The sequence below is a fragment of the Dromiciops gliroides genome, chromosome 3 (genome assembly GCF_019393635.1).
Source record: "Dromiciops gliroides isolate mDroGli1 chromosome 3, mDroGli1.pri, whole genome shotgun sequence".
In the NCBI taxonomy this organism is placed as follows: Eukaryota; Metazoa; Chordata; class Mammalia; order Microbiotheria; family Microbiotheriidae; genus Dromiciops; species Dromiciops gliroides.
The window spans coordinates 92,818,255-92,842,230 of NC_057863.1; positions in this window are offsets into that span (position 1 = coordinate 92,818,255).

Consider the following 23,976-nt stretch of genomic DNA (forward strand, 5'->3'; position numbering starts at 1 on the left):
AGCCCCTGGAGACAATGAGACCATGATCCTTCGCTGGAACATAATATAACCTTGGCTACATAAATGTAATTTATGACTATGGACTCAATTTGGGCTTGATTGACCTTGCCTATTCTGAACTCCCAACCACATCTAACTTAAGGAACAAGAAACTTCATCCCAGGGTTAAAGTCAAGTTTATTACAAATATGGAATCATAATTTACTTCCACATTTAATCCATCATTTTAATGGCTCATAAACCAAAGATGGAATTGAGCTGAGTTTAGTTGAAATGTAATGAGTTTTATGGTGAAAAGCAGCACCCAGATGAATGGAGAACATTGCGCAACCATCAGAAGAGGCGGGGAAATTGTCCGAAAACATTGATGGAAATCGTGATGTTCACAAAGGTCTTGTTGTGACCTTTTAGGTTCATACAGGAGATTAGTGTTATAGGCCTCAACCCTTGTGTAATATTGCAGAGTAATTTATTGGCTACAGAATCAATCCCCTTTTTCTTCCCTGAAAGAATGAAAAGGCTGTATTGACCCTATGGAGATTTAAGACTATCGTGCACAGTGTCAAAGGGTCAGAAGAATTGGAAGGCTCACCACTAGGGGCTGGGAACTTGCTTATACTTGATCCATCCTGAATCAATATTCATGGAACACAGATTCTCACAGACATTAGGGGCTTATAACATTTTCAGTATCATAAATATTTTATTTTTCATTAGCTAAGCTAATGATTGCCAAAGCTAATGATCAGAAGCTAAAACTAAAGTTATGTGCCTATCAAAATAACCTATGCTGCACACATTTGTTTGTTTTAATTTATCATGTATTCCTCAAGGAAGGAAGCATTTTTTTCTTCTTTACTGAAATACATTTGCAGTGCAAGGAATCAAGCTTTACAATGTGTTTTCTATATCACAGATGTCACCTCATAAGGTTGTCTACTGTGTATTCCTTAACAATGTTGGGCATTGGAAGCAGATGGGGGATAAAGGGATTGGAAGAAAAAAAAAATTTTAATTGGTAAAATTGGGGCAGCTAGGTGGCACAGTGGATAAAGCACTGGCCCTGGATTCAGGAGGACCTGAGTTCAATTCCAGCCTCAGACACTTCACACTTACTAGCTTTGTGACCCTCATTGCCCCACCAAAAAAAAAAGGCAAAATTATTCACCATACAACAGAGTGGATACTCCAATTTGAACTTTTTTGTACTGTTACATTTTCATAATGAATATTAGGACTAGATCTTGAGAAACATAAAAATAGCAGATGATTTGGTAATGACAGAGTTGCTGTTTATATACTTCAGTGAAGATAGACCCAAAGTAATGAGTCTTCTGCCTCTTAATTAATGAGATAATGTACTCCAAAGCCAAAATCAGAATTCAAATGATAAATAGTCTTAATAGGTTCCTTACCCCAAAAGCTCTCTGGCAGAGAAATCATGCTGAAATGCGAACAAAGAGCAAAAATTACAGACATTTTGCCAGTATCAGTGAAACATGTAGCATGTGGTAGTTTTGAGGAAAAGCACAAAGCCAGTGTAGGCTTAATTTTAAAAATATTTCCTGAACCAAATATTTGAGTCAAGAAATATAATCCACCTCCTCATTCGTTAATATTTATTTCTCCTTCTATGGCATTATTTCAATAAGTATAGATTTGACATCCTTCCTACTGCTGAAGGGACTAACACAGGCATGTCTACAAGAGGTAAATGCTTTCCAAACACATTGTGTTCTAAGAGCCAAGATATTTTGGAGTTTTCTCTCTGCCCCACCCGACCCCCACCCATCTCATAATATTTGTGTACAAGGGAGACAACAAAGTGCTGAGTAAATGATTTGTTTGGGTTGCTTTGTCTTCAGTATCCCACTGCTTCAGTGACTCATGCACAACAGCTTACCTGACTGATGTCAGTACATCTTCCTAACTGAAAAAAATCCGAAGGGTTTTGCCTTCACCTTTTTCAAAGTTACAGACTGCCTTGCTACCAAAAAAAAAAAAAAATCTCCCTCAAGAAAGAGAACTCATTTCTCAGATCAGTTCTCAATCCCATTGGTCCTTTCTTGACTTCCCCAGTAGTGGCAATGCAAGATGGATCAAGCATTGTCAAGCACATATCCCTAAGCCATAGGTAGAGCATCAAGCTCTTCAGAAGACCTTGTCCATAGGCCTCTTGCAGTGATAATTTGGGTATTTTTCCAGTTTCTGGTTGGTCTTGAATTGCAGCTCAATTCCAAGAAAATGTAATCTGTTTCTAACCTATCCCAAGTAAACAGTCTTCAGTGCTTCACATTGAGCTTACTCATTTTCTAAATCTATCTCAATTATGATTATTGAAAATTCACATTTTTTCTTTCTTCTTACTTTATCAAAACTACTACCTCCTGTAGTCTTCTGCCAGTCAGCCTTTATTTCCCTACTCATTAATCTCTGGACACCTCACCAGTTATGTTGTCCCCTTTAAAATTGCACAACTCTCCACTGAACACTATATTTTTACCAGTGTGACTTTGTCAAGTCATTGAGACCCCTCTTGGGACCTCAGTTTCCTCCTGTGTAAAATGAGGGGGTTGGCCTCTGAGGTTCCTTCCACTTCTAAAGCTATATGATAGAATCTATTTATATATATATATAATTTTTTTTATTTCCTAGTTTTCTCCATTTATTTGCTTACGTCTAGTGCCTAAAGATTTTCTTTAATCTCTTATATGGTTATAAATGAACTTTGTCTGGCAATCCAACCTTTTCTTTGAAATCCTTTCTAAAGAAGAGGCCTCTTGGAAGCCTTAAAAAAAAAAGCAATCATATAGTAAAGGTCTCCATTCCTCCACCCCTTCTCTCCATCACTCCCCCAAACCTAGGAATTGTGCCCCTCCCCCCATAATTTTAACCATTTTTTTTTATGTGGTTGTCTGGGGTGCAGGAGGGGCAGTAAAATTTTCAATGCATCTAACTCGAAGAGAAGGCTTGTAGGGCAGGCACTTTATTTTCTATGTTTAGCGCAATGCAAAGTGCACTGTTGGCTTTCAGAAATAATAAATTACTGCTTCTTATTATTAATCTCTGTCAATGTGCTCAGGGGCTACCATGCAGGCACATCCAATAAATCTAATAAATAAAAACATTATGATAATGAAAGCCCAACTTCCAGTTCAGGATATTTACTCAACTCAGATAACATCATATGCCTGATTTTAGAGCTGATATACTCATTATTATAGGTACTACAGCTGTCCTCCCCCCACTAATATTTTCAAGTGGCTGAGCATGCAAAAACCTTTGAATTAAACTGAAATGAGTCTTTGTATTTTATTTTTCAGATTTTTTAATATTTATTCACAATTGAATCCCATGGTTAAGTTATTTTATTCTACAAAAATTTTCCCTCCCATAACATCAAAAGATTGCTGTGAGACTATGGTACCTATTACATGCTAGGCACTGTGCTAGGACTCAGGAATATAAGCACACACACACACACACACACACACACACACACACACACAATTTAACTACCTACGTTTAAGGACCTGAAATTCTATCATGAAGAAGAGGTTATGGGAAAGATAAGATTATGTCTCCATAATCAGACCCAAAAATAACATGATAGAGGTTAAACAGTAGCTCCTTGGTCTCTTCTGGCTAGAATCTACCCCACAGTCCTTTCAGTATTGAGCCACATGTTTCTTTTAAACTGGGTAGGGTGCAGGCTAAGCAATTCATAGGGCGTGTTCTAACCAGAGTAAACCACAGACCTCTCTCTCTCTCTTCTAAGGGTCCCATCTCAGTTCTGGACCCACATACTCATGGATCAGGTTCAGACCTGGGGAAGTTTTGCCTCTAATGGTAGAGTTTAGGCTTTTTCATATACTCTTTGGTGCCTTATATCTCCCCACTCCAGAACCCTGGGGAAAAAATTACTTAAAATTTAAGTTTGACTTTATGTCTTTAGAGTCTCCCCAAAGGGTCAAGAATAAAGGAACTCAATGATCAATATGAATCAATTGTAGGACTGTTATATGTTTCCTTCACACAAAACAAATGCTAAACTAGAAAGATTAGCATTCATATTAAAACACTTTATTATTACATAACTATTTTTATACCCTCCCAAGAGGCTGAGACTTAAAACCATCAAAGTGTAATTTGTGGGACTGCTAAATAGTTATTGTTAACATTTCATCTCAACTCTGCACTCTCTCCTTTAAAGTCCACATTTTCTGCCAATCCAGGTCAGGGCTTGGGACTCCTCCTCCTTCTCCTGTTTATGGTTATTTTCTTTAAGAAGGCTAGATAGTTACAGAACAGCCAGTTCCAACAGAGGGATCCAGGACCTCTGGATTGCTTCAATTCCAAGGCTAGACACTTCCATCTCGGGATCACTCTTCAGTTGTTTCTGCCCAGGAAAGAAACATAAAGAAGAAGCAGCCTTTAGGGACTCATGCTCCAGTCCATTTAAGCCAACATATGTGATTTAGCTGTCATGTGCTCACAGTTAGCCATTTCCGGTAAAGTAGAAGAAAAGGCATGCTCTTCCCCATCCCAATTCACAGTAAGAGTGGAGAGCTATATGCCACACTTTGAGCCATAGGAAGAGAGCAAGCGTAAGGAGATCTCTCCTTTTTAATGGACAGAGCACCTCTGCTCTGGTGTTGGGGCAAGAGGAAGAACCAAAGTCCCACCCAAGTTTGCTGTATTACACCAAAACTCCAAGACTGGAGATGGCCAGAGTGGAGGCATAGTACTACATAAAGTGAGCTCTACTCAAAGCAGACCAGAGAGCATGCTGTCTACTCTCCCTCCATTTCAGTAGCATTTGGGGCAGAATGAATTGGGCATCAGTCTATTCAGTAAACATTTATTAAGCATGTACTATATGTCAGGCATTCTGCTAAGTGCTGGGGATACAAAGAAAGGCAAAAAACATCCCCTGCCCTCAAGGAACTTACAGGCTAGTGGGGGAGAGAACAAGCAAGCAAATATGTACAAACGAGCTATATACAGGATAAAAAGGAAATAACAGAAGGAAGGTACTGAAATTAAGAATGGTTGGGGAAAGCTTCCTGTAGAAGGTGGGATTTTAGTTGGGGCTTGAAGGAAGCCAGGGGAGCCAGGAGGTGGAGATGAGGAAGAAGAGCATTCCATTTCTGGGAGACAGCCAGAGAAAATGCCTTTGTGCTGAAAAAGAAAATGTGGAACAGCAAGGAAGCTGGTGTCCCTGCATCAAAGAGAAGTGAGAGGGTGAGAAGTGTAAGAATACTGGAAAGGGAAGAGGAGGCTAGGTTATGAAGAGCTTTTCTCTCTCTCTCTCTCTCTCTCTCTCTCTCTCTCTCTCTCTCTCTCTCTCTCTCTCTCTTTTTTCAGGGGAATGAGAGTTAAGTGACTTGCCCAGGGTCACACAGCTGGTGTCAAGTGTCTGAGTCCGGATTTGAACTCAGGTCCTCCTGAATTCAGGGCCGGTGCTTTATCCACTGCACCACCTAACTGCCCTTATGAAGGGCTTTGAACACTAGGCAGAGGATTTTCTACTTGATCTTGGAGGTGAGAGGGAGCCTCTGGAGTTTGACTATGGGGGTGACATTGTTGAACCTGTGCTTTAGGCAGATGAGTGAAGAGTGACTTGTGGTAGGCAGTCCCACCAACAGCTTTTGCCGTAGTCCAGGTGTGGGGTGATAAGGGCCTGTCCCACAATGGTGGCAGCGTCACAGGATATAAAGGGCATCTAAGAGAGATGTTGGAAAGGCAAAATCAACAGGCCTCATTGCTAGACTAGATGGGATGGCAGGAGGTGGTAAGACGTAATAGTGAGTACAGATTGACACCTCCTTTATGAGTTAGGGGGACTGGGAGATGGGAATGCCCTCAACAGTAATAGTGAAGTCTAGAAGTAGGGGGAAGGTTTAGGGGAAAGAAAATGAGTCACAGCCAGGGCTCAGTGGCCACCATAGCACTTATAAGTTACACTTTAGTAAAAGACTAATGGATTTGTATTCCAAATGTGAACAAATGACCAAATTTTCTTCTTATAGTATCTTGGGAATAAGGAGCACTGTGAAGATTAAAAGCCAGGCTAGGCTGTGGGCTAAAAATGACTATTTCTGTATGTTCCTTTGGAGGAGAAAAGAAAAAAGGATCATCAGCATTCCCAAAATAAGGGCTGCAGCTGTCTTATAATCCAAGCTTCCAGCCTGCACATAGGACAACCTACACATCAAACTACCCCTCTGCTCTCCCTGACAGCTCTTCCTGTGGGTCAGCACGGGATTGAAATTCATGAAAATCTTACTCTGTGAGCCTTCAAAGGGCACAGTTCTCATCCTTTGCCAGACCACATGAACATACTTTTTATAGGAAGCAGGGGAAAGGGAAAAGACCTCTCCATTCCCCCACATCATCCTGTGGCCTAACTGAATAGTCGGCTTTCTTCAGTAGCATTCCTTTCTCCTGTTATACCCTTTTGTAATTAACAATTCTCCTTTCCAATCATTCAATTATCCCTCCTGCAGCTCAAGAAGCAGCATAATAATCTGATGAAGCAAAAGAGTAATTAACATTCAGAAGATGACAAGGGAATGTGAAACAACTCAAAGGATGTACAAGAAGAGAAAACACTGTACAATCCAAAACATAGCCAATGTCATCAGTGTTTCTGGGGTTTTGCAATAAATTTAAATAGAAATCATTAATCATAAATGATCACACTAGTGGAATATATTCACGATGACTCTAAAATCTGAAAATAGTGAAACTCATCATAAGATTTGTCTTCGTGGTACCTATATATGACCGTATTAGGTTAAGATCAACCAATCAACAATCATCGAGCTCTCAAAGTATAAGTATGACATGGATGAAGGAACTTTAGCTATTACAGAGTGATAAAGGTATACCTATGGAGGGGGGGGAGTTATCACACAGTGACAGGTGATACAATGTTGGGTTTTTTTAATTCAAAGCATTAAGGGAGAGCACAGTAACACATGTTAAAACTGTTTTAGCCAGGTTATCAGGGTATAGTTTTACGGCACCAGGAATCACGGAAAGGGAAGAGAGAAAATAGTCAGCTAATTAGCTAATCCATGGTCCTCAAAGGCAAAAGGAGAATTAGGCAGTCAATCAGCGAAAGCTACTATGGTGAAATGACTGGAAGGGAAACTTGGAGCCAGTGACATAATACAAGGTCAGATCAGCAGATAATCAACACAAGACAGACTTGAAAAAAAAAAGTGGCCGGGGAGGGGGGGGAGGGGGGGAAGGGGGTGCAGAATTGAAAGCAAGTTCCCAGATCAAACCAGAGATCATAGTCTGGGATATGGTGTTGAGAGTAGACTTCAAAAGACTCAAAGGTTTTTTTCCTCTACCACCTCATCGATGACTGAATCCAATGCCCCTAATAAACTTCCATTATTGCCAATGCCTGTTCAACTAAGGACTTCACATAAGAAACTAATTTCTGCATTGTGGAACATGAGCCCAAGAAAGAACGCTTTGTTGAGCTGTTTTGAGTGAATTCTCTACAACTGTTGTTGTTGTTCAGTTGTTTTTCAGTGGTGGCGGACTCTTTGTGACTTGCTGGTGAGTCACAGCATCAGAGGTGAAACATGAACACAGACTTTTCTGACAGCTAATCCATCGCTTTTTCCATAGTAGCATGCTGGTTCTCCAGTCTTACCGTGGTCCTTGTCTGTTTACCGAATTGACATTGGAGACAATCACCATTTTGTCTATTGTAACTTAACTCATATGGAATTATAGTTTTGCCTCATAACTATTTAGTTCATGATTGTGGGGAAAATATTTCTGATTATGTCTTGGATAAGCAAGAGGTATCCCTTCCCCCTCTCTTCCTCTTTGTCTTCCTGAGAAAGAACTGTAATTCATTCTTTAAAGAATAAATTGTAGCCAAGGATTTGGGATGGGAAAAGGTTAGAAAAAAAAAACTTGAATGTGTTTGGGACTAAAGTCTAAGATCAGGAGCCCAGCTCTGAAAAGTAGGATAAAGCCTTCAGGGAGTGACAAGCGATGAATGGATGTCTATAATAAGAATAAACCTGACCCAGAAGTCTGAGAGTCTTCATCTGGAACAAGTGGAGAGGGGCCCTGCTTTTGCTTAGCTGCTGCACAGCATCCCCAGTGGCACCATTGGTGCCTCCAGCCTCCAGCCTCCAGCTCATCCATTGTAGCCACCATCTGGGGAGGCAGCTCCCATAGATCAGATGCTGGCTATCCCCACCAACTGCCCAACAGCTCCCATTTATGTGGCAGACAAGCCATAGTGGGGCATTCTGAGAGAGAGATGGCAAGTAGCATATTCCAGATACATCAAGCCACCACCACAAGCACCTTCTCCCCTCAGACCCTTAATGAGACAGTGTAGGTCTCTGAACCCAGGAACCATTAGACCAGCAATGCTTCTAGCCCACTGCCCACAGCCATCATCTTGGGAAGCAACCCCTCTGGAGATGTAGGGTTGCATCTGGTGTGACCACCTGGTCTGCATCTGGTGGAACTCCCTGCAACATCAGACCCACCATAACAAAAGAAAATGGGAAAAGGAAATAAGCATTTATGTAGCATCTACTATGTGCCAGGCACTGACGGTAAGTGCTTTTTACAAACAGTATTTCATTTGTTGGTCACAACAATCTTGAGAGGTGGGTTCTATTCTTATCTCCATTTTACAGCTGAGGAAATTGAGGCGAACAGTGGTTAAGGGACTTGCCTGGAGTCACAGAGCTAGTAAGTACCTGAGGCCATAATTGAATTCAAGTGGTCCAGGCTCAATTCTCTATCCAGGGAACCACCTGTTTAGCCTGTGGCTAAACCTCCATTCAATTGCTGATAAAAGTCAGACTCAAGAGCTCTTTTCATAAATTATTATAACTGGAAGGATTGGGGCAGCTAGGTGGCACAGTGGATAAAGCACTGGCCTTGGATTCAGGAGGACCTGAGTTCAAATCCAGCCTCAGACACTTGACAGTTAAATAGCTGTGTGACCCTAGGCAAGTTACTTAACCCTCACTGCCCTGAAAAACAAACAAACAAAAATAACTGGAAGGATCATCTAACCCAATCCCTTTATTTTATAAGGAAAGAAAGAAAATGAGGCCCAGACATTTACTTAAGGTGACAAGACCTTGTGTCAGAACTATGTGTTAAGAGCACAAATCTCCTGACTTCGAGGACAGTGTTCTTTCAACTTTATGCTCAAGGTTGATGGGTCTGTCACCTCATCAATCAATGGGCTCCTACTATGTGCCCATCATTATGCTAAGTATTGAGAACACAAAGAGAAAAGGGGATATATATATAATGTGTGTGTCTTGTATGTGTACATATAGAATATATACAAAATTAATACAAGGTGGTTTGGGGGAATAGGGCACTGAAACTAAGTGTGATAAGGAAAGCCCTTGTGTGTCAAACTCAAATAGAAACAGCCACTTAACTGTAGATAAGGATCCCTATAGCCACATATTGTTTTAGAAAACCATGTATTAAGATTATCTATGTACTAATGTACTTTTATTTATTTATTTATGATGTTTCTCAATTATATTTTTATTTTTTCTTTTTTTTGCAGGACAATGAGGGTTAAGTGACTTGTCCAGGGTCACACAGCTAGTTAAGTGTCAAGTGTCTAAGGCTAGATTTGAACTCAGGTCCTCCTGAATCCAGGGCCAGTGCTTTATCCACTGAATCATCTAGCTGCTCCTTCGATTATATTTTAATCTGGTTCAGATTCACTTGGGAGTGTTGTAGTCTTAGGCTTCCTGAGGTCATGTGCTTAACACTTCTGATGTAGAAGATGGCACTTGGGTTGAGTTTTTAAGGAATCCAAGAAATTCTCGAGGTAGGGGTAAGAAGAGAATGTGTTGTGGACATAGGAGAAGGTTGGTGAAAATGCTTAAGAAAAGATGTGGTGCCATCTATAAAGAACTGGAAGTAGGGCACAAGGTGGAGGAGAGTAATGTGTAAGAAGGTTATAAAGGAAGGAACCAGGTTTCAAAGAGCTACAAATTCCAGATAGAGGAATTTATTTGTATTTGATCTTAGAGATAGTAGGGAACCACTGACATTTATTAACTAAGAAGATGACATAATCAGACCCATACTTTAGGAAAATCAATTTAGTGGAAGCATCTTGGAGTGGGGAGAGACTCAAAGTCAGGAGACCAATTGGGAGGCTATTGTAAGAGATAATAGGGGCCTAAATTAGGGTGGTGGCTGTATGGGTGGAGAGAAGGGTTTGGTAAGGTGTTACTATAGAAATGATAAGATTTGGAAAGTGATTTGAATACTTGAAAGTGACAGTGAGGAGGGAGGGAGAGTTAAGACTTGAGTATGACACCAAGCCTGCAAATCTGGGTGATGACTGGCAAGTCCATACTATCTAAATAGGAATAGAGAAGTGTGAAATAAGGGTTGCTTTGGGGGAAACGGTAAGTTCTGTTTTGGACATATTTATATGCCAAAGAGATATGCAGTACAAAATGTCCAATAGGCAGTTCATGATGTAGGAGTTCATGATGCAGGAGTACTCAGATGAGAGACTTGAGCTAGAAATACAGTGTTTCCCAAAGTCTTTGTGCACTTTTAAGCTACTAGGGATTTAAGAATCATGCAGGGGGCAGCTAGGTGGCGCAGTGGATAGAGCACCGGCCCTGGACTCAGGAGTACCTGAGTTCAAATCCGGCCTCAGACACTTAACACTTACTAGCTGTGTGACCCTGGGCAAGTCACTTAACCCCAATTGCCTCACAAAAAAAAAAAAAAAAGAATCATGCAGACTTTTGGGATACCCAGTAGCTAAAGCTAGGAGTCATTTTCATGGCAATGTTAATTAAATCCATGGGAGGTAATAAAGTGAGAGAGCATATAGAAAAAGAGATGACCACATGCCCTTCAGTAGTGTATATCATGAATCCATCCATGTCTTTACCCTGAGTTTCATGCGCTTCTTCTGTAAATTCCCCAAAGGGCAATTTATCCAGTGTGGTGGGGAGGGAGAGACTTCCTCAAGATCTCTGGTTATTACATGGATATATGACTTACTAACCTTCTGCACTAGCTGTGCCTTTCTCTGTTAATATTGTTTACACTCTTTCACAATCTTTCATTAATGATACTTTGTGGCCTCTATCATATTTTAGGTGATCTTCAACTTAAATTTTTCAAAGATTGTGGTATTTCATGACTCATAACCATACAGCATGACCAGAACAATATTGGTGTTAAAAAGTTGAACCTTTGTTATCTTCTATCTGCAGTGACTGTCCAAAATTATGGTACAAACAGACCAGCTCTATGGGTTTTCCATCCTGCTGTAGAACAATAGATAACAATTCTTCTCAGTTTTTCTCTGTGGATAGTTAAGTTAAACTCTTTTTAGTGATTATGGACATCATATAATATATTTTGAGATCTGGAAGTACTATTCCCTCTTCATTTATACTTTTTTTCATCATAACTCTTGATTTAATTGTTGCAAATGGATTTTGATATTATTTTCTCTAGCTCTATAAAATAATTCCTTGGTAGTTATATTAGTGGCAGGTATGTGGTACAGTAGATAGAGCACTGGGTCTGGAGTCTGGAAGATCTGAGTTCAGATCTGGCCTTAGACAGTAGCTGTGTGACTGGGCAGGTTACTTAACCTTTATTTGCCTCAGTTCTTTATCTGTTAAATGGGGACACAATAGAGAAGGAAATAGTAAACCTCTCTAGTATCTTTGCCAAGAAAACTCCATGGACACAAAGTCCATAGGGTCACATGGAGTTGGACATAACTAAACAACAATAAATATAAAAATTAATTTTAGTAGTACTGTCATTTTAATTATATTGGCATGGCCCAACCATGAGCAATGAATAGCTTTAAAATTAGTTGTCTTCCTTTATTTTTGTAAAGAAATTGTGTAATCTGATTTAGGATTTTAGATCTGAAGCTGAAAAGGACTACCTCAAGGTGGAGGATTTCCTTAAATCTGCTTCAAGATGGAATGAAAGGAAATTGAAAGGAGGCTGGGGATTGACTCTAGCTCTCTTTCCTTCTACCACCAGGACCAAAAATTTATTCTGAGCCCATTCATATTAAAAGGAAAATAACTTTTGTTCATCTTAAACCCTCAGTTGTTATTTCCACTCATTAGAAAGAGAATCTATTTCTGTTTCCCTCTTTATCTGATCAAACATTCCTTCTCTGCTGGATTTAATCCCTCAGGTACACACACAAATAAAGTACAATATCTTAGAGAAATGGGTTTCTTTCAAAATAAATGGTGAAACAGAAAGCAAAATAAGTTCTTAAAGGAAGCAAGAATTGGCAAAGCAAGTTCATCTCTCCAAGAGAAAATGAGAGGCTAAGGAAAAGCAACATAGGATAGGGATGTGGAATTCAGTGGGCTTTTTCTCTATAACTCAGTAGGTACAGTACTTTGTCCTGTTCTGTCCAGCTTACACTCAACCTTGATCACTGGTGCTGATATGAGAGTTATAGAATCCTCCTCTCATTACTTCCTGTGGAATTTAATTTATATCTACTTCCCCACCAGGACTCATCCCTCCCCTCTCTGGGTTGCAGGGGTAGAGGGGCAGGGTGTGGCACAGGATTTAGTTTGGGAGGTATAGCCCTGGTGTAGATGTAAAGATCAGGCAAGGCAGTCAATGAATCAATCACTCCCCAGCCCACTTGACACAACTAACAAAATGCTCTAGCCTCTAGTTTGTCTGGTATATCAATCAATCTGGCAGGCTAAGTCTCCAGAGGATGGTTAGTTCTCTCCTCTAGGTTTTAGGGGACCCTTAAAGGCTAGGAATGGTTCATCTTATATTCTAGCTCATGAACTTCCATCAACTTCTTACCACAAGGATTATCAGTTAATATCAATTAGCTAGGTAGAGTTATTTAGTTTTAGTTAGGAACATTTACTAAGATGGCATAATAAGTTGGTTTCAAACATCCCCAACCAAAAACATTTTTTTAATATATTCTCTCACAAGTACACATAGAATCCATGTGAAATTGGGCTCAAATTTTAAGCACATGTGGTGAAAGGGTAATTCACCCACAGCTACCAGTTGCTAGAAGTTCTTTTCTCCCCTTCATTGATTTCTTACCCTTAGGCATGGTGCAGAATTCTGCTAGGTTCCTAGGAGTCCCAAAGCTGTCTTTCTTCAGTGTGTCTCCTTTGTCTTTGGCTCCTGATGAGGAGGGATGCTGCTAAGACACCAGCGAGAAGTTCAGATCTTTCAGATCTTTTGAGGTTAACAAAGATGTCTTCTGTTTAAGGGTGAGCTAAAGACTAAAGCTCTTCTTTCCCTATTCCCCAAGTAATTCCCTTTCAGGGGTTTTGCTGGAACTGATTTCTCTTGCCTTGTGCAGGGAATGCTAGAATCCAGATTCACTTACTATTTTATGCAAACCCCATATAGTATAATTAAATCTCCCCAACTAATCTCAATATACCTCCTATAGAGAATCATTCCATTTCAACTTATGGATTTTACTCCTTTCAAACTGATCAAGGACTTCTTGCATTTAGTCCGATATCTTTGACTGACTCATTGATTTGATTGATTATCTTCAAAATTATGCTATCTCCAGGAGAGACATCCTGTATATATGTATACACACATATAGAAAGCATATATATGTACATACATATGCATATATACATGCTTTGTCTGGTGTAGCTTTTCTTTCCAGTTTTGTTCTTTTTATGCCATTTCTACTTCATCAAGTAGTATGCAACAGAAGGACTGTGTTGTTTGAATCTAAATGTTCTATAGCTTTATTGTAACTGATGGAGAAGAAATTTTTGCAGATAATTTTCTTTTTATTCTTTTCTTCATCCTCTTTCCAATTTCATTTTAAAATGCCTTTGGGATAATTTAGCTCAGTTGAGTCTTCCAAAACTTTATGTAAATTTTCTTTTGTTTTTTACTATTTTTCATTGTTTTATGATATGATATCCCTAATAATCATCCACTTGACAAAGATATCAAGTGTTTTCTGGCTAAGGCATTTTCAATCCTCTTCTGGTCTTTTCAGTCTGTCAATTGATTCTCATTAGTCAAATATCCTTAGGAAATAGTAATAATCTGCATTAATGTCTACTCTTTGATCCATTTCCAGTTTCTCAGTGTTAAAAGCTTGAATAGTGAAGACTTGAGTTCCCTCAACCAGGCACAATATCTTTTCATTTGTATTTTTTCTACTAATTTGGGATTCATTGCAATCATGGCTCTAATAAGTTGATTGTCTTGAGTATATAAAGATAACAAATTTTGAAATGATTCCCTCAGTGGCAGCCAGTCTTCTCCTATCTTTTAAAATATAATCAGTCTTTTTTTCATGATGTTATTTGGTGCTTGACATTTCCAACACTTTCTATTTTTCTTATAAAAATTATTCATGATATATAGGCTTCCCTAGAGTATAAAAGCTTTTGGCATATCTTGTTTCTTACTCTTACATCATATTTTCCAACATTTTTTGTCATACTCCCCTATGTGGACCCACTTTGGTGAAAAAGTTACCAAGTATTATTAATTTAATTGGTAAGATCTTTTAATTGTCTTTATGGAATTTCTCTCCTTCTCATCCTCTGCAACAGATGTTGGCACATAAACTAGTGTTTTCATTCATATCTTTTTATGGATCCTTATCATGACCACTGAAATATGGGACAAACAAATGTCTCATGGAAATGACTTTTCTTGTTACCTTCGGATGCCTGATAAAATCAAGTCCATCCATTATTTTTGTGTTCACCTTTCCATTTAGGTACAAGCCTAATTTCTCTTTTGGTTTCATTTATAATAAGAACATACAAATTGATATGATTCAGTTCTTTTAGGCAACATATGTTAACATTTCACTCCTTCCCTCTCCAGGGTTCTCTGGTACTTTTAGGGGATTGCAGGGTATCTAGACTCTTTTTCTCCTGTTTAGAATTTTATTTTCCAAATTACATGTAAAAACAAATTTTGACATCAATTTTTAAAAACTTCGTGTTCCAACTTCTCTTCCTTCCTCCCTTTTCACCCCCCACCCTCAAGAATTCAATCAATTTAATATGTTATACATGAGTAGTCATGGAAAACATCTCCACATTACCTAGGTTGTGAGAAAAAAAGATAAAAACAAAACTTCAGATTAAGGAGCTGTCAAAAAAATTATGCTTCAATTTGTTTTCAGATACCATCAGTTCATCCTCTGTAGATGGAATGCAATTTTCATAAGTCCTTCAGAGTTATATTGGATCACTGCATTGCTGAAAATAACTATGTCCTTCCCAGCAGATCATCTTACACTACTGCTGTTATTTTGTATACAGTACATCTCACTCTGCTTCAGTTCATGTAGGCCTTTACAGGTTTTTCTGATAGCATCCTGTTCATCATAACTTTTATATAGTACCTTAAAATTGACAAATAATTTTCTTCACAATATCCCAGCAAAGTTGGTACCATATGTTTTGCCATTATAATCAATCATCATAACTATTTCCTTCTACCCTATTCTCTTCCCATGATATTTACTCTATTTTCTATCTTCTTTTACCCTTTTTCTCCTTAAAAGTGTTTTGCTTTGGACTGACCCCTTCCCCTGCTCTGCCCTCTCTTCTTTTACCCTTCCCTCCTTATCTTCTTCCCCTCCTACTTTCCTGTAGGGTTAGATAGATTACTCCTCCCAGTTGGGTGTGTATGTTATTCCCTCCTTGAGCTGACTCTGATGAGATTAAGGTCTTTGAGCTAATTCTGTGTTCTAAATTTTGTTCCTCCCTCCCTCCTCAACCCTCTCTATGAAATCAAGCAATTCAATATGTCATACATGTGTAGTTATGCAGAATATCTTCCCCTTCCTTGAAAGTGTTTTGTTTTTCCTGCTCCCTCCCCCAATCTGCCCTTCCTTCCTTCCTCTCTTCTCTCTCTCTCCCCCCTTATCTCCTTCCCTTCCCACTTTCCCTCAGGGAAAAATATATTGCTATACCCACTTGAGTATATATGTTATTCCCTCTTTGAGCCAATTCTGATGATAGTGAGGTTCACTCACTCCCCTACTCCTTCCCCCTCTTCCCCTCCCCTCCATAAGCTTTTTTCTTGTTTCCTTTATGTGAGCTACCTCTCCCCAGTCCACCTCTCCCTTTCCCCCTCCCCCAGTGCATTCCTCCTACCCCTCAACCCGTATTTTAAAGATGTCATCATGGGTTAGCTAGGTGGCACAGTGGACAAAGCACCAGCCCTGGACCCAGGAGGTCCTGCTGCACATCTTTTCTTATAGCACAATAGTGTTCCATCCTAATTTCATCCCACAATTTGTTCAGTCATTCCCCAATTGATGGTCATCACCCCAGTTTCAAATTCAACCTTTTTTTTAATCTCTTTTAGGATACCAACCTAGTAGCTGTATTGCTAGGTGAAAGAGTATGCTTGGTTTTCTAGCCCTTTGGCCACAGTTCTATATTGCTCTACAGAATGATTGAATTAGTTACAGCTTTACCACTACTGGGGGTGGAGCCAAGATGGCGGAGAGAAGCCAGCGAGTTGCCTGAGCTCTCCCTCAGTTCCCTCAAAAAGAACATTAAATCAAGCCTCTGGAAGGATTCTGAAACTACAGAACCTACAAAGAGACAGAGAGACACAGTCTTCCAACCAGAGATAATTTAGAAGACTTCAGGAAAGGTCAGTCTCACTTAGGCAAAAGGGAAGCACAGTGCACCACAGCGCAGTGTGGAGGGGGTGGGGCAAGTCAGCAGGAAGCTGTAGGCCATAGCCGAGCAACTGAGGCCCCTGGATCCTGGCTCAACAAGCTGGTGGCACAGCATGTTAGTGGTGAAACCCACCAACACCAGCCGAGACAGCAGGCTGCTAGCGGGAGGGCCACTCACAGGACAGGCGCGACCAGACTTGGCCATTCCAGTGCACTGGGAACAAGCCCAGGATGGTGAGAAATCCACAAGTCACAGAGGCCTCAGTGTAGAAAAACAGTGATACAGCCCATATACTCCAGCACAAGAAGTTTGAAACAGGGACCCTAGTGCCCCCAGATCAGATCTCAACTTTAAAAAAAAAAAAGCTGCAATATGAGTAACAAACAAAAATGAGCTCTTACCATTGAGAGCTTCTGTGTCAACAGGGAAGAGGCAAACACAAACTCAGATGAGGACAATACTCTCAAATTGCCTACATATGAAGCCTCAAGAGGGAAGATGAATTGGTCTCAAGAACAAAAAGCTTTCTTGGAAGATCTCAAAAAGGATTTTCAAAATCAATTGAGAGAGGTAGAAGAAAAAATGGGGAGAGAAATGAAAGCAACGCAAGAAAATTATGAAAAAAAAATCAGCAACTTGGAAAAGGAAGCACAAAGATTGACTGAAAAAACAATTCCTTAAAAAATTCATCTGGCTAAATGGAAAAAAGGTGCATAATCTCACTGAAGAAAACAATGCCTTAAAAATTAAAATTGGACAGTTGGAAGATAATGTCTCCATGACCAGGAACCAGTCAAGCAGAATCAGAAGAATTAAAAAATAGAAGAAAATGTGAAATACCTCATTGGAAAGACAACTGACCTGGAAAACAGATCCAGGAGACATAATTTGAGAATTATTGGACTGCCTGAAAGCCATGATCAGAAAAAGTGTCTAGACACCATATTCCAAGAAATTATCAAGGAGAACTGCCCTGATATCATAGAATCAGAGGATAAAATCATCATTGAAAGAATCCACCAATCACCTCATGAAAGACCCCAAAAGGAAAATTCCAAGGAATATTGTAGCCAAATTCCAGAATTATCAGGTGAAGGAGAAAATGCTCTAAGCAGCCAGAAAGAAGCAATTTAAATATCATGGAGCCAGAGTCAGGATTGCTCAGGACCTGGCAGCTTCAACATTAAAGGATTGCAAGGCTTGGAAAATGATATTCCGGAAGGCAAAGGAGCTTGGATTGCAGCCAAGAATCTATTTCCCAGTAAAACTGATCGTTCTCTTTCAGGGGAAAAGACATTCAATGAAATTGGGGACTTTCAAGGTTTCCTGATGAAAAGACTAGAAATTAATAGAAAATTTGATGTTAACATACAAGACTTAAGAGAAGTTTAAAAAGGTAAATGGGGGCAGGGGGGAACTTTTAACTTTTTTAACTTTTTTTTTTTTGGTGAGGCAATTGGGGTTAAGTGACTTGCCCAGGGTCACACAGCTTGTAAGTGTCAAGTGTCTGAGGCCAGATTTGAACTCAGGTACTCCTGACTCCAGGGCCGGTGCTCTATCCACTGTGCCACCTAGCTGCCCCCTGGTCGTTTTTAAGGAGGCAGCCTATTGGGTCTAGGCAGCCAACCAAAGGAGACTGTTCCCATCCCTGTGGTAGGGGATTCAGGGAAGCAGGGGACCTCTATGTTAGCCAATCTGGGCGTGTTCCAAAGGCCCTTTACATGACCAAAGGATTCACCATCAAGTGATCAGCCTTTGGTACTAAGCCTGTCTTTACTTCCCTTGGCTGTTCTCAGAAAGTAAACAAGGTCTTTTGCCAGTATGGTTTTCAAAATAACTCACAGAGGGGAAAATTCCAAAACAATGCCCTTGGCCCTCAGTTTCCTCATCTATAAAGGGTTGAATGAAATGATCTATAAAGACCCTTCTGATAGATATGTGATCCTATGACCCTTTTCAGCTTGGTAGAAACCTCAAGAATTTCTACTATCTACTAGCATAACTTTTGGGACCCTCTTTACTATGAGGAAGCACAGAATAGGATTTTTGTGAGGGCTTTACTATAGCTAGATTAACTATAAAAGTATTGGTCCAAAATATTCAATAGTAAGTGGAAGGAAATGATAGGCAAACAAGATTTAACAAAGTCTTATTTTTCTATAGCTCCACAGTTTGAAACAGACTAAATGATTTCTATCATGATTTCAGAGTCAAAATGAACATTGGCTTACAACTTAAAGAACTTTTGTAACCCCCTTGTGATTTAAAACAGGCAAAAGTGATATTAAAGCTTTCAAAGATTAGGCTTTGTGATGGCCAGGATGCTCCAACTGTGACATAGAATTCTTTGATTGACATATGAAGATACCAAATAGCATTAAATCCATTTATCACTTGTGAAAGAACATGAAAAGTGCCTATTCAGTGACGATTTTCCAAATCAATTTTTTTTTCCTATTTTAATCTAAAATGTGTGAACATTTTTAAAGGTTGAAGTCTTAGAGAAATTGCTTTCTTCTTTTTTCCAATTAAGTGATTCTTTTAGGTAGCTCTGGTGAGAATAAACATGTTTAATAAACTGCAATAAATGTGCTTTTTATGTCCTTTCATTACAAATAACTTGATTGAAATATGCTCTTTCAAGAAATCATGTCTGTGCTGGTAAATTATGCAAAATGCTCAAGACACAAAATCCTGAAAAATAGGGTTTGTAATGAACATCCTGATCACACAATCACAACCTCCTCCCTAGCAATAACTTACTTGGGTATTATGGGGATGAAATAGAAAAATATCTGTTAAAAATGGAAATCATAACATCTCCTTGAGATTGTATATTGCAAATCAATAAGCTGGGATTATATCTTTAGCAACTTTACCCTTGTTCTTGCTATTTCTATATGGTATTCATGATCATTGCATTTAACTGTAATTTTAATGTAATGTTTTCCATTGATGTATTTTATATCTCTCTCCTAATTGTACCTGTAGAGAAATCATTTTCAGGAAACCATCTCGTGCTTTATGCCTACAATATTGTTCTTTGTTCCACTGAAAATAGCTTCCCTTTTCATTTTAATCACTTTTAAATATTCTTTACATTTACTATTTTTTCCCCTGGAATTACAATGTTTCAGGAGCTGATAGCAAAAGGGTTTCAAGTACGTTTTATAGTTTTGGCATCAGAAACATACTAAGCCATGCTTATTAGTCTTTAGAGACTGCTAATTTTCTCGTACAAAGGGAATTTTGAATTCTCATTAGGATGTTTCCCAGATGCTTTAATTTCTGATACAGTTTAGTACAATTATGCTTGCTTTTACTAAAGAAATTTGAAAAATAATGCACAGGGAGAAACAAAAAGCCAGTTGTTTAAAAGCACAAATGAGTAGCTGATAGAAAAACAACAGAAGCAACGTGGTTTTAAATCCTATATAACTCAGAAAAAAAGGATACACAATAATACTAAGAATTATAATTACTAGTGCATTATGAACATGGGCAAATAAATCAATTAAAACAATAAATCAGGGAAGTGTTCCAAAATCCTTTAAATTTTAGGCAACCAACTAATCTGAATTAAATAGAAAATAGCATCCTTCAGGAGCATGGGAGAGGAAGGGGAAAAATTGCTAAATTGAGAACGCTTTTAAAAAAATTCAGAATATAGTAAATGGAGAATATGGCAGCAAATGAATAAGAACTCTGAGAAGCAATTAGTCTTGATCCTTTGTTTTATAACACTGCTTTCAGTCTTATATTATTATCATTTGGCCTTAACTCAAGCTACTGAATATTAGGGAGTAACATTTGGGCTGGAGAGGGGAAGTACTATAAGCTAAAATCAAAGTCATTGTTCAGAGAAATGGAAGCAAAAAAAAAAAATAAGAACTTTATTTCCACCCTTCTGGGTACTGGGCCCTCTTCACTCTCAAAAATAAGAGTAATATTTTTTAAAAACTATTTTCAATAGAAATTAAAAGCCTTATTATCTCAATTTTCAACAAAAAACATCTTTGAGCCACAGTGGATACCATCCTTGTTAAAATATCACCAGTATTTTTTTCATATTACATCTTGGAGAAACAAGTGCTTTAAAGATAGGATTCAATATATCAGTTCAGAACAGTTGTTGGTTTTTTACATATCATGCTAGTAGTATTTAGGTTTATCTTCTGATGTCTATAAACATATCCATTTGTGAATTCTTCTTCCAAAATATAGAATGAGGGGGCAGCTAGGTGGCGCAGTGGATAGAGCACCGGCCCTGGACTCAGGAGTACCTGAGTTCAAATCCGGCCTCAGACACTTAATACTTACTAGCTGTGTGACCCTGGGCAAGTCACTTAACCCCAATTGCCTCACTAAAAAAACAAAAAAACAAAAACAAAATATAGAATGAAAACACCTTAAAACTGAGAAATTTGATATCCAAGGTCCCAAACCAAAATCAATTCCTTTAAGAAAAATTAAACTTATCCCTATGGCATTTTTCAAAGACAGAAAACAGCATGTTTTCTTCTCTAGTTATTGGTTACAATTTGTTGGTTTTTTAAAAAAATGTTCCTGTTGGGTTTTCTTGTGTTTTTATTATGAGCCAAGTTGTAGACAGATCATTCCTTTTTTTTTTTTTTTTGTGAGGCAATTGGGGTTAAGTGACTTGCCCAGGGTCACACAGCTAGTAAGTGCTAAGTGTCTGAGGCCGGATTTGAACTCAAGTCCTCCTGAATCCAGGGCTGGTGCTCTATCCACTGTGCCACCTAGCTGCCCCTGATCATTCCCTTTTGTTGCTGTCTTCTTCAATATGTAATCAAAGTTGAATAATTTTAAATGTTGCTTTCTATATTAGCTTTCTTACAAAAATGTCAAAATACAAAAACTAAGCCAGATGACTTCTGAGGTCCCTTCTAGCTCTAAATCTAGGGTCCAAGAAACTCATTCACTGAATTTTTAGAAACAACAACTAAGGCACTATGTCTTATTTTTATTTTTATTCCATTTCTGCATAGGTAGATTCCTCATTCTTGTGAAACTCCCAGGAAATGTGCCTGTGTCTAAATGGGGAATTCTATCATGTTATAGGTTTGTGGCAAGCATGGGTGGGTACTAAAAATTCTTGGAAAATACAGAAAGAGTTGGAGACAGATGAACTCATTGGCTCAGCTCTCTGTGCTGAGCTGCATCTGTATCATGAGCTAACACATAGGCCTTCCCAGAGGTTCCACAAAAGGCTTTTCTCATAATATTTTGTTCCCAGAAAAAATGTACCAGAATGAAATGAATCTCAGACTCTGGGATTGTCCATAAGTAGGATGGAGCTTTGGAAAGGGAATTCCCCTGTTTGTTTTCATTGGAAATCCCCCACCCTCCCCCAGGGCCCTTTATTCACTAAGTGTGAAAGAGGGTCTGAGTTAAAGCCAAAGAGGTCACTCTTGGTTATCAGATTGAATGTTGGGAAAAATGAAGCAGTCCCCTTAGAAGGCTTGCAGAGCACTCCAATACATACAATGTGTGTGTATAGTGTGTGCATATTATATGTATGTATATACATATATATATATATACACATACATATATATGGTGTCAATACATTGTATTTACACAAAGCATCCTATAAATACATATTGTGTGCATATAGTGAATGTTGGAAAAAATGAAGCAACCCCTTTAGAAGGCAAGCTTTGCAAGCCTTCTGAGAAGGCTGCATCATTTTTTCCAACATTCAGTATACACACATACATATATATACTCATATACATTTATACATACATGCATGCATGCACGCACATAAATGCACAATATACACACGTATGTCATGCATGCTACAGCCTCTTGGAGCCACAGGTGAGAGTTGAGTAACAGGTGGACCTCAAAGGCAGATGAGCAGCCCAGAAAAGGGCTGGTCTTCCCTGAACACCCCATATACCTCTGGACTTCAATGACTCTGGAAGAGAGAGTGAGGTTGACAGCTTTGTGTAGCTCTGCCTCATTTAAATCCAATCATGTGCAAGTCAACATCACCCCATGATATCATTGGTCCTCTTAGAAAATGAAGGATGGGGGGCAGCTAGGTGGTGCAGTGGATAAAGCACTGGCTCTGGATTCAGAAAGATCTGAGTTCAAATCTGGCCTCAGAAACTTGACACTTACTAGCTGAGTGACCCTGGGCAAGTCACTTAACCCCCATTGCCCCACAAAAAAAAGAAAGAAAGAAAATGAAGGATGAACCACAACAATATATCATTTCCTTGTGCTTCACGACAACCTTGTGATGTAGGTGCTATAATTTTATGATTTTATAGATGAGGAGACTGAGATTCAGAAATGTAAGTGACTTATCCAGGGTCACCTAGCTAGGAAGTGTCTGTAGTAGGATTCAAACTCAAGTCTTTCTCACTCCAGGATCAGCACAGTTGGTGCAGCTTTTGGGACACAAGTTCTCATGATCCCTTGCGTGTAGGAATTGTTTCATCCTCTATCTGCAGATTTAGAGAATACTTCTGATGATGCCTAGCATAGTGCTTGGCACAGAGTTGGTGTTTAATGGTTTTTTTGATTGATAAGATCTTATGGAAGAGATAAGCTTCCCAATACTTGTCTTCTAAACTCCCTCAAATGAGTCAGGAGATCTGAGTTTGAATCTTGACTTTTCTTCTTATTACCTGTGTGACCTTGGGCAAGTTTTTTTAGTTTCTCTGATCCTCAGTATTTTCATATGTAAAAGGAGGGGGTGGGATTAGATCCCTAAGATTTCTCTTGGCTCAAAATCCTATAAGACTTGTCAGAAACCAGTATAGGCACCAGTTATTTAGCTACTGTTGGCCTATGAGACTGTTATTATACACAGCAGGGCCTGGGGAAGAGTGTAGCCTGTCTAATGGCCCATTGCTCCTTAGAGCCACTGCTCCTTCTCAATAAAAAGCCTGGCTTGTGTCACTTTTTATGATATTATACACCCCCCACCATTTCCTTCCTTTTACTATGTTTACAATAATGGAGTGAATACCCTTGTTCTGTTATGTCAAGGCCTAGCCACCATCTCTGGGGTTTTCATTTTTGGGGGACTAACTACAGCCTATGCAAAGTACTCATCAATTACTGCAGGCAGTGAGCTAGGGGTCATGCATCCTATGACATTCATGCCTCCTATGATAGAAGAAAGGGATGGCAAGAAGCATTAAGATAACACTGGACCCTATGACTCAAGGGTAAATCCAAAGAAATTTGACACTGAAAACTCTCCATTGCTGAAGGA